Source organism: Schistocerca americana, chromosome 6 (assembly GCF_021461395.2).
Source record: "Schistocerca americana isolate TAMUIC-IGC-003095 chromosome 6, iqSchAmer2.1, whole genome shotgun sequence".
Taxonomy (NCBI): Eukaryota; Metazoa; Arthropoda; class Insecta; order Orthoptera; family Acrididae; genus Schistocerca; species Schistocerca americana.
Genome location: NC_060124.1, coordinates 61,913,575 through 61,926,783, shown reverse-complemented (window position 1 = coordinate 61,926,783; position 13,209 = coordinate 61,913,575).

Here is a 13,209-nt window from a genome sequence, read left to right as displayed (position 1 = left end):
ATCTTAGTAAATTAGCTTACTACGCCTATTTTCACTCATTGCTTTCATATGGCATCATATTTTGGGGTAATTCATCACTGAGGAATAAAGTATTTATTGCACAGAAGCGTGTAATCAGAATAATAGCTGGAGTCCACCCAAGATCATCCTGCAGACATTTATTTAAGGATCTAGGGATATTCACAGTAGCTTCTCAGTATATATAATCTCTTATGAAATTTGTTATTAACAACCAAACCCAATTCAAAAGTAATAGCAGTGTGCATAACTACAATACTAGGAGAAAGGACGATCTTCACTATTCAACATTAAATCTAACTTTGGTACAGAAAGGGGTGAATTATACTGGCACTAAAGTCTTTGGTCACTTACCAAATAGTATCAAAAGTCTGACAGATAACCAACAAGTATTTAAGAAGAAATTAAAAGAATTTCCGAATGACAACTCCTTCTACTCCATAGAGGAATTTTTAGATATAAATTAGGAAAAAAATATTAAAAAAAACACAAAAAAAATAAAGTTGTTATATTAACTTAAGTATGTTGTTAAATTAACCTAATTATGTCATGTATTGGAAAATTCGACTCGTTCCACATCATTACGAAATATCGTATTCATGATCCATGGAACTAGTATTAATCTAATCTAATCTAATCTGATATCAACATATCTTACTATATGTTTTGAGTTATTGTGATATAATTTTTCTAGCAATAGTGCAAAGTTTCTGAGGAAGACAGAAAAGTCACCACTAGGTGATCTATGTACACACACATTATATACATATTTAGGTCGGCAAGTACTACCCCAGCTATTTCAATGTCTTTGTCTAAGGAATACACTTCACAGGTATGGAGAGATTCACAACTAATGCTGTTTCTTATGTAACTACAACTTTCACCACCTTTGTAATTTTTCCTAGAATAGTGGTGAACTAGTCTGAAGTTTTGAATATACTGATAAGGTAATTCTGACTCTTTTAGCCAGTGTTCACTAATACACAATAAATGAATGTCTGACAAAACGTTAGTATCATTAGTAAGAATTTCAGGTTCACTTACTTTATTTCTCAATCTTTGTACTCTGTTACAGTATATGTTAAGGTTGACACATTCTTCTATGTGAGGAAGATTTATGTCTGCTGCGTCCTCTTGCGATAGAGGTGACTTGATCATAAAAAATCTTCGTTATTAGCTGATAATCGGATAATACGACCCATTTCAGGAGAGATGTAAGATATTTGGCGGAAAAATGAACATAAGATCGATAAATAAGAGCGCAGGCTAAATGAACTTCAGAAATACACTGCTAGCAGGAACAGCTTCACCAAGGTAATGCAGGGCAGCCACAGACACTCCCCAAAAACACCGTACTGGTGCGTAAAAGCATCAGGTCACCGCAGCCAAGCGCCGCCCCAAACAGCGGACACGCAACTAGTAAAACTAAGAGCCGTTAAGAAACAGCATTCAGGTGCAACGTGAGCTAAAAGATACAAGTTAAGGAAATGTAATTCAACCATGCCTTACTAACTTAATGGCATAAAACCTCCAAATCTACATTAATAACCAAACATCAACGTTATTCAAAGTTGCATAGATCGAACACCGCTAGATAACATAAAACGATAAAATTAAGGCGTAACGAACCTCTCCCCCGAAACAACTTTAATGAATAAGGTGAAGTAATTAATCTCAGAAATTTGCTTGAAATTGAAAAAACAGTTAATAACTCACCTAGCCTAGAGACTTGTCTGTAACAAACTGAAATTCCTACGAGAAACAGGAGTTTACCTCTGGGAGGTGGTACGTAACTGCTAGCATTTACAAGTAAGGCTCTCTTTCATGGCACTTAGATTTTAGAGTGATTTAAAACACAGTTTGAACCGAATACAGTAGTTTGAGAAATTTTCTTAAAATGATTAAAATATGAAATAATAAATCCGACAAAACATCCCAAGGCGTTTAAAACAACAGCTTAATAAACCAGCCTTACCACAGAGCTTATGAACAATTTAACAGCACTAAATTCCCAATTTGATTAAACGAGAAATGCCCTGATGACTCACAGGAAAACAACACCGATTTGAAAGCCACCATATTTGAGGTACCAGACTGGTATAAGTGAGGCACAGCTTTACGTACGACTTATAATGGCAAGCAGCCACACGTATGGTATTACACGTGTGGAATAAGCACTGCCTACTAAATGCGTCAAACTCAAACACACCAGTTGTAGTTAACATTGCTTCATCCGTAAGTCGTTATTCCATAATTTCAGGTCAATGCGAAACACCGACATCCAAAAGCGCACAGCATGAACATAAGGAAAGACAATTCAACTGAAGCACACTGAAGTGCGTGGTGAAAACTTCGGTGCAGCCACAGAGCGGGGACCACACAGACGACGGACCGACCACTGCCCTTTCGCTGCGCTCCCGTGTGTTTCCAAGACTCTTCGTCAGCGACAACACACAGGAAGCTAAGGATAATTCCCGCCACCTAGGGGCGCCAGAAATCAAGGGTAAGAAAAGATGAAGCCGCCACGGTTCACAACACTTTCTATTAAAGTTCAGGTTGTGTGCCTTAGCATGTATCACCCCTTATTATGTCGTAGTAGACAAAAACTTTGTAAGACCCTGACTCTTTTATTATGGCACTTACGCGAAATATACAATGAAAAATATGTACTGATCAGAGGCCTTGTTATCTTGATTTACTGAATACTGCAAGACTAAAAGAAATGTAGTTTTTGTGCAATGGTGCTCATGCACGTTTCCTGAGCTTCCTCATAACATTACCATACCAATAATTCCAGCAACTTACATCTCAACTCCTTCACTTTTTCCTTTTGTTCCGCCTGTCCAAGATCAAGAACAGCGCAGCGGCACTCCAGGACAGGTCTGGAATTTAATGTACGGTCTCTTCTGGAGAAATTTATTAGAAAACTGGACTTTTGTTCGCCCTTTCTGCAAGAGATTTTTACACTTTTTTTGTTTTGAAAACTGACAAGGTGAGATTGTGGCTTTGTAAAATTACATTTTAATTATTATAATAAAGTAAACAGAGCAACTAGTTACCGTCTATAATGCTTTTTGTTAGCGACAAATAGCAACACTCCGGTTTCGAACAGGTTTGTTATCACACGACTGTCCACATTTAAAATTCCATGTAATTTGTACCGTAAATGTAACATTCGCTGATTTTTCTTCTTTCGGATCTGCAGCTCTTATATTTCTTTCCGTGTTTCCACCTAAATTATAGAGTATAGATTCCGCCTTTATGTTCACCGCGTTTTACGAAGTGAAAAGGCATTAATAAAAAATGAAATTACACAAAATACATTAATATGTGTGTGCAGTGCTCTCAGAACGCAAAAGGAGAAGGATCAGTCACAATAAAACATGACAAGCTCTCAGTGCAGGACACCATACGGATGGTCCTGCACATCCATTTAACGTAAAATTACGTTTTCAATACACAAAACCCACTGATGATAGCACAGAGGTGCCGAAACATTTTTGGATACAAAGAAAAAAAAGAGTGTTTTTGCATAAAGGCGAAACCTATACCATACAATCGCTGATTTTTTTTGCTCTGGCAAAAGTTCCTTCACGTATTAGTGCACTCCATTAAATAATGATAGAAGAAAAAGAACTGCTTTATTGTAATAGTCCTAACAGTAAATTAAAACAACTTTTTAAGAGAAAAATAAATTAGATTTATGTTAGGTATATAGGTCAGAAATCGAATCCAGATATACTTCGAGACATTTATTTAGTAGGCTTATAGTCGGAAGTAACTGGTCTAAAGAAAAACAAAGAATAAACTTCCAACTCTTAAAATTAATTACCCTTGCAAGGAATAAACAAAGTACTTTGTTGGTCGGTCTCTTGTTCCCATACTTACATCTAAAATCCTTTATGTTTTTATTGCACTGTTTATTCCATCGAAGCATTGTAAATTTCGATGAATGCCAAGTAATATTTGACAGTTTCCTGAACTTTGAAGATACAAATAGTGTAGGACATCACTCAAATACTTCGGTCACGCTGATCTTTATTAATAAAGATGATGGCTTCCTAAGAAAATCTGTCAAAGACTGTTGTCTCTCAGAGAAGTTACAGTACACATAGACTTTACGACAGAAATACAGAGGGCATAAATCATGCAGTACATACAATATATTTTGAATGATCACTAATTGCAACTAATGTAATATAAAGAAAAACAGTTCATCATAAAAATGTTATGGAAATATATGTTCTGTTGAAATTGGAGAAAGACAAAAAAGTATGAGAACCGTGTACAAATAAATATAATGGTGATTGATTTCATTATGATAATTATTGTATATTAGACACGTAATAAGGTGTAATTTTAGATACAGAGCTATTATGACTGTGGGTACTACATTATTCTGAGAAAGCTTGTTGAAAGTCTAAATTAATTGGACTGTTTCATTAACTTATGAAAAATTGGTTACATGAATTAGCAGGCCGTTGTATGCTGAACTGGAAATTCAGTCTGGCGGCAGAAAAAATTATGTGGTGAAATGCTTTTATGTAAGTGTATTTCCGTCTCATTAGGAAGGCTCATGAAGCTACCTTTTTCAGCTTGGTGCAATATTTGGAGATGTTCACTACAGTCCCCACTAATCGTAACTTTACTACTACTCACAGCAACAAATATCTTCAGCCACTCCTTGCCGCAAGTGATTTCCAAGCGGCCTATGAGTATCACTCTGTCAAATCTCTACTCTACTCTAGAAGGGCACTGCTGCAGCACTCACTCACTACCGTCTCGGTTTTATTTTTCCGGTGCTGTCGAACGCTTTAGAACAGCCTATGACCAGCTTACTGACTACTTAACGATGAATAACTTACTAGATCAATATTAATCGTTGGTCTGCAAACATTATAACAAAACATATGCCTTAATAACAGATATAAGAAACCTAAATCTATCCGTGGGCATACAAGAGGCGAGTGTGACATGGTTTTTAGACTTCAGAAATTTGTTTGCTAGTGCTGACTGCGACATTTTGATTGCCAAATGTAGCAACACAATTTTTTTTTCAATTGGACATCTCTCCAACAATGCTTCATGTCAGGGATACAACATTGCAATGGAGACTGTTAGTCTCAGGTGTCCCACCGAGTTCGGTATTAGGTACTACATATTGCACTCCATGATGATAGTTGGGTCCATGTTTTTTAAATTATTTGCATGATTAGTTGTAATGAAGTAGAATGACTCCTTTTACATTTTACTTTCGCATTACACATTCATTTATAAATATCGCTACATGATGACCATTTACAGGCATTTTCTGTCCTTATCAGGTGTTGCGTTTTTCATAGGTGTAGTACCTCTACAAGTGCAGAATTGAATATGTTGTATCTTTTTGAAATTGAGAGGGACCATTCTCAGAAATCTACTCAATAATATCAATAATACCTTTAACAACTCTGTTTACCATTTCTTCTATTGCTGTATGTATGTTCAGATTGATCACATCACTAGTGTCATCTGCAAAAATAATTAGTTCTGCTTATTGTATTTTAAACGAAATATCGTTCACATATATCAGGAACAATATTGGACCTAAAACAGAGCTTCGTGGAACCCTGTAAGCGACTTATTCGCAATCAGAATAAAATTTCCCTGCTTACATTCGTTGAATTATTAAGTATAACTTTCTGTTTTCTTTTGGATAGATATGGCATTACCCAGTTGCCAGCTATACCACCAATTCCGTAGAACCAATATTGTGATGAGATAGTTACATGTTGCATGGATAATTTTGTATGATAGATCGTAATGATGTTGAACGAGTCATTTTACATTCACATCGGAAATTAATTTGCACATACGGCTGCATTCTGGATGTCTCAGCCTTTTTCTTCCAGATGTGAGCTAGTAATTCCTATCCACCACCTTTTACACATTGTAGTAAAAGACATTCTTCTACAGAATAGAAGGAGTTGTCAGGGAGAAACTTCCTCAGTTTGTTTTAAAATTTTACTTTATTGCCTTGACTTTTATATCACTGGGCAAGTGATTAAAAATTTTTGTTGCAGCATTGTGCGCCCTTTTTTGTGCTAAAAACAACCTTAATGTGTCACACAGTGAAATGCCTTAGATAGGTCACAGAAAATACCAACTGCTGCTATTTTCTTATTTAATTATTGTATAATTTGATTGCGTAAGTGGCATTCCGAAATCAAACTGAGATTATTGAAAATATTATTGTTACTCAGACGTGATACTATTCTGGAATTCATCACCTCTTCGTTAATTTTGGAAAATGGCGTCACTAGTGAAAAGAATCAGTAGTTATTGACATCTTAATTTTAATTTTCTTAATTTTCTTAATGTTAGGAGGAGAAGTTCGTAAGACATATGATTAAATTTCATGTGAGTTAGTTTTTCGACTTACTGCTTTAATTCTTCTCTTGAACTGTTTATCCCTATATTTTTATCACATTTAATAAATGAAGACTGAAGTAGGTACTGAGAGATGAAGAAGCTTGCACAGGATAGAGTAGCATGGAGAGCTCATCAAACCAGTCTCCGGACTGAAGACCACAACAACAACAATGACATCTTCCCTATCGAATGTCTTATAGAGGGTTTAGAATTGGAATATTTCAGTCTCTTTCAAAAAATGCACTCAGTTAATGACGTATTACATATTTCAGAATATACTGTAAATATTATACGGGAACAAGTCTTAAGCACTCCTTTGGAAACGCCATCAGATCGAGGTGAGCTTTTATGTTTGACAGAATATATGATTTTCTTAATTTTAGGAGGAGAAGTTCGTAAGACATATGTTTAAATTTCATGTGAGTTAGTTTTTCGACTTACTGCTTTAATTCTTCTCTTGAACTGTTTATCCCTATACTTTTATCACATTTAACAAATGAAGACTGAACACGTCTGCTACCTGTGACATATCATATATAGCCCTTCCACCAACAATGATATAATCCTGTTTTGTGGCCTGCTGATATGAATTTATCATGGAATAGATTAAATTTCACGTCAGCATTTGGTTTCCTATAAATTTCATCCCTGGTCATCTCTTGTAAAGTATTGTTAGAAACATTCAGCATTTTCATGTGTCATCAGTTCTGTACCGCTGTAAATACATGTCTGCTGAAGACCACTAGTTACATTTAAATACAAAATCCGTTTTCTTGAAAACATGTATCGAGAAAATAGGTCTTGATGTATACGAGTGATCAAAAACCCGAGTGTTCCTGGTCAGTCATTCTACATTCATTAGTTCAAATCTAGGGAATTTTTAGTTATAAACTGGACAAAAATAGCTGTCTCTCGCTCAGCATTGAGTCAAGAAGTAATATTAGATGAAAATCAAAAGTGGGTCTCAACTTGCAAGAAACTATCATTATCTCTCCATGAAGAGCAAAAGTATGAAAAGCTATTCGACTTGAACCTGAAAGAGAAACCACAATGTTGTGCAACACCTAAGGACGACAGGTACTTTTGCATAATGTGTTACTGCCAAGCAACATAGTTCGATGAAACTTGGGACACACATAGAAAAAATGGTACAGTATAGTACAGAAGACACCTGAATGAAATACGCAGTGAGCTAAACACGAATGACACTTTTATTCAAAGAAAGTGATTGCAGTTAGTTACCACGAATTATGGTGTTCCCTTGGATATTACAAAAGGTGGGACGCTGTTCTTAATAGCGTGTGTGATGACCAAGACTAACAGCGCATGCTCTGCAGGTACTCCCCTGCTAACCACATGTAAGGAGTTCTTGTGACAGGGCGTTCCGTTACCCCAACTGCTGGACGGCTGTTGGTGCATGTACACGTGCTGCAGTGTGTGCCCCTGTCGTATCCTACATGTGTTCGATTTAATTTAGAGAACGAGCAGACGACTCCATTCGCCGAAAATCCTCATTCAAAGAGATCCTCCATCTGTGCTATTCGATGCTATCGCGCATTGTAATCTATAAAAGTGAAGTCACGGCCGAATTCAACACTGAAAGGAACTGCATGGAGTAGGAGTACAGTGTCACAATAACGTTGACTGGAGAAACTACAAGATCTGGATATCAGTCCGCTCATGCAACATGTGTCTTTCAACAACGTAGGCCGGCCGAAGTAGCCTTGCGGTTAAAGGCGCTGCAGTCTGGAACCGCAAGACCGCTACGGTCGAGGTTCGAATCCTGCCTCGGGCATGGATGTTTGTGATGTCCTTAGGTTAGTTAGGTTTAACTAGTTCTAAGTTCTAGGGGACTAATGACCTCAGCAGTTGAGTCCCATAGTGCTCAGAGCCATTTTTTTCAACAACGTAAAATCCAGATCACGAAAACGATTATGTTCGTCAGTGTTCCTGGATGCATTACGTGTTCCCATCTCTCGCCGTATGAGGGTACGTCCAGAATCACTACTTAGACTGACTGCTTCGTTCTGAGGCGAGCACGTGACTCCATTCCTCGTTGGTTCAATCCCTATGCTCTTGGCAACATCGTAAACGGTATCGACGATGTGCATGTGTCAAAAAAATATAACGTCAGGTCCTCGAGCAAAGAGACCACCACCATGCAGTCGCCATGCCAGTGTGGAGCGTGAGACTGCGTGATTTGCAATCGTGTTAAATGCGGTTGCAACTGCACCTGCTGGTTGATGGAGGTCCCTTCCTGTCGGCTGTACGATATAGCGGTCATCTGCTGCTATAATTGACAGTGGTCGACCACCTCCTTCGGTCAGCAGTGCCTATGGGTCAGAACAACCTCAATGCACATGAAACAATGCTGTGAGCAATACCTAACTTCTGGACAAAACTCGTCATCCTTCGTCCTTCTTTCAGTTTCCCGGTGATACTTCCCCTTGTGAAGTCAACTAAAAGACTTTTGCTGTCGATGTTGTAATGGAGGACACCATCACATTGCACTGTAAGTGCTTCGTGACACACACACACACACACACACACACACACACACACACACACACACAGACAAACACGCACGTGTTTTATCGTTCCTTCAACTGCCTCGTGTTGCGGTTCCAGCCCAATTTCGTGCTGTAGTCACGCTGACCTCATACAATGTGATCTCCAACTTTCTTTGCACTTCTGGAAGGCTTCCGGCAACATGCCTCCACACTTCCATTCATTTCCACCGACCAGTTAATATATTTTATGTAGATCGTCCTTGAGTTTTGCAGAGCACTGTAGTACAGGAGCTGGTGCTTCCCGTAGTCGACTGCAGAGATGTTATCCTGCAAGGTCTTTCGAGGAAAGCTTACGGCCTTTGGAGCTAGTGGTGAACGCCTGTATACGATGTATCTGCGATGGTCGACATTTTCATCTTATTCAAGCATCTTTTACACCGCTATCCTAGCTAGGTGGAGACAAGCGCAGAGATTAACGTACATTGTTTTTGTTTTACCATCTGATTAACGTCTACGGTCCCTCCTGCATTTGTCGACCTTGGCACTCTTATTTGAACAAAAAATCACTCGCTACCATCAGAATAAAATCCTTTCCGAACCCCTTCAGCATATAGGTGCCTCCTCTGAATACTTCCCATCAATATTATAATTGATATAAAATCAAATGTGATTCAAAAAGTCTTATATATTATGTTAACCCATAGTCCAGCTTAAGAGAGGATATGAAGTTTCTAATCGGACCAGGTTATGTATATCGGGTGTCTGTTCGAAGAGTCGTCAAGCACGTTTTCTCTGGTGTTTCTGCACATATTTGCAATTAATGTTTTGCTATATTTAGATGGTGTCAGTCCAAATAAATATTGCTCATCGTGTCTGTCATGCGACACCCACCGTCGACTGAATTGCTGGTTATTCTTCGTGTTTTACTGTCGCTTGTAATACACATCGATAAAGCGAATATCGTACTAGACTAAACTGGACCGTTCTGGGGAATGTGTATGTAACATTTAACTTTAAAAATCATTTTGCTTGTAACAGAAAACAAACACTTTCCGTCGACACCGGGCATCACATGAGAGACCTGCTGAGCAGTGTTTATTTCGGCTGACACCATCCACATATTGCAAAAACTAAATCGCATATATCTGTCGAAATGTTAGAGAAAATGCACCTGACGGCTCTTGGAAGAGACACCCACAATTACCTTTGCACGAACAAATTGAGAAAGCTTCTCGCTCGCTCCAATAAATATTAGTGTTCGAGGTGTGTGAGAAAAGTAATGAGAAAATTTGTTACCAACCAAAGTTTTTATTTTTTTCAGACAACAATATTGTCCCCTTTGCCAGCTATACACCGTCGGAGTTGTTCCCAGTCTTGGTAGCAGCGCTGAAAGGCTCCAATTAATAGGGCCCAGAGAGCCCGAAAATGACGTCCTTTCAAGACTTTTTCAATTTTGGGAGAAGAAAAAGTGAAAAGGACTCCGATCAGTTGTGGGACAACAGGTCAAAAATTCCGTGATAAAAGTGGTCATTGACATGGCGCAATGTCATGATACCGCATCCACTTATCTCTAGTGTCTGGTCTCGCTAGATTTGTCTTTTTTCTCAGAGTTTCAAGGACATCTAGATTAAGCACTAGGTTGACGATTTGTCCTGGAGGTCTAGTCTCACAAGAAGACGCACACTTTGTATGTTTCCATCGGTTGAAGATCTCCACGGGCGAAGTTCATCATCAACGCGTTCACGGCTTTCCAAAAAACATTTGCGCCAGCGAAAAAGTTGTGCTACTGATAAGGAATGTACCGCATTGGCCTGTTTCTACCGTTCAAGGTCACACTCACGGATTCACCATATTAAACATAAAGTTGCTGTAAATTCCGCTGTTCGATTTCCGTAAAACACAACAGAAACACATCTTCACTGATGGCGCTCTCAAAAATAACGTGATGCTGTACTGAGCTGAAACTCGGACTGAACATTTGGAAGGGATGAACACACCGGTCTACACCAGTAGAGCAACACAGCGATGCCAGATCACTCGCAGTGTTGTGTTCACTACTTTTCTAACACACTTTGTGTACTCAGAATATTAGCGGTGTTTTTACACTTACTTTGGGCCTGCGCTCGGCATTATGTTAGTTTCTTACGTTGCGTTGATCAAGAAGCATTACGACCAAACACATATGGCGAGAGTTGGTTGGCATGATTTGATGAATATTACGTATTTTGTTGACGAACGATTATTAGCAACGCGACGCTAAAAGCTTTCCTCTAATAATATAAAAGAAATAATATAAAAGAACTGATCCAAATCTCTAGTTTCAAAATACACTTAATGACATCTCTCTTAAAACAAAAACAAAGTGTGCCCTTCTTTTGAACTCACCTTTTTTCCCATTCCGACTGTTCACTTTGCCGCCAGTCCATATCACAAAGCTCGAACTAAAATAGCCAGTCTCCATTTTTCTTTCTTCAGTCCACTAACACTGATAACATTCTTGCTTTTGTATTCTTCCTGGGAACTATATTAAGTTTTACACAGCTACTACAACATTATTATTAATATTATTATTATTACTCGACAATAATTATTGCACGGACAGTGAAATTACTAGAATAGTTTTTGTATTATATATAGATATCTGTAACTACGTACCAGGTTAACCAAGAACGCTAATGCGCTGCTTCATGGACTCGGGTAGGAGAGCCGGCCCCGGATCGAATGCGCCCGGTGGATTAACGACGAGGGTCGGTGTGCCAGCCGGCCTGGATGTGGTTTTTAGGCGGTTTTCCACATCCCACTAGGTGAATGCTGGGCTGGCCCCACGTCCCGCCAGTTACACGACTTGCAGACATTTGCAACACGTTCGCACAATTCCATGATTTACGCTAGAAACAGACAGCTGGGGTACACTGATTCCATCCCGGGGGGTGGGGGTGGGGGGGAGGTATGGGGTGGCGGCAGAAAGGGCATCCAGCCACCCCTTTAAATTAGCCTTGCCAAATCCTATTGTAACCATGCCAACCCTGCGAAAACTGTGGGACAAAGGCACAAGCAAAAGAAGAAAGAAGATATCTGTAACTGGTCAAATTACTGTATATGTTAGCATTTATTATTTGTTATGATATTGGAATTATCAGTATTTAATTTATCAGTTTTGTCAGTGTAAAACCTTGGTCTAGTACTAGTTATGGCTCTTCTTTACACATTGATAAATCTTTAACGTTTACAGAGATAATTGTAATGCTTGGCTCTGATACGAGCCTTTCCCGATAGTTGGATACCATCTTGCTCATCTTATATTGAATGTATGTTTGTTTCTGGAGTGCTGATGTTCAGTTCAGTATTGGAAATCGATTCCAAGTACCTATGCAGCCACCAAGGAATCATGAAAAATTGGTGCACACTGGTCACGTAGCATTTAATTGTAATTGTAATGCTTGTAGTACCATGTTTTGGAACATTTTGTATAACTTGTACAGTATAGTGTGTGTTTCTGACACGATTAAATAAATAAAAAATCAAGTTATGGCGTCCAGATTCTCTCTTACATCAAATCAAGTTTGTGAATGTAGAAAACGTCTATTCTATGAGTTTGATAAGCGTTTTAAGATGCAGTGAAATAAATACCCACTTAAGGCGGATGTCAGGTAAGCAGCACTGGACCATCCACTGAACATTAGCCAGTTAACATGACTCTGATTGTTCTTGGGACTTGTCCAGGGCATAGACTCAGTTGTTACAAATATCGTAGTCATGTGATTTAATAACAGGGCGCTACGTCTCGAAACTAAAGGAAAGGTAAAGAAAATTGAAGGTGTCTTGATGTAGTTCAGGCTGTTATCTTCGGGAAGTTTAGTATAGAAAGTAGCAGAAGGCCTTAGTTGCCTCTGGCGGCAATCTAATAGCTTTATTGAAAGTCCATACATTTGTTTCAAGGAGACAGAGGCATAATATTGCGGCTTGTAATCAGCCCTACAAGAAAGAAGATATATTCTTTTTGCAGTCGAAAAAACTTATTTCTAGTAGTTGGATCGTATATTCCGTATTTCGGACTGAAGCGCTGTTTGAGGAGGGGGCGAAGATGTACATTACGTGGCGAAGGCTGAGGTCAATACAATGGCTGTGCTCCGTACGTTATCAGGTTATGCGTATGATGGTTCATAAATACACACCTTGCAGTCGTGTTTACTGAGTTAACAGAAAGAGCAGTTCGAACGAGGCGTAATTGTGAAAAAAAAAAAAAGAAAAGGGACGGGACACTCCATCC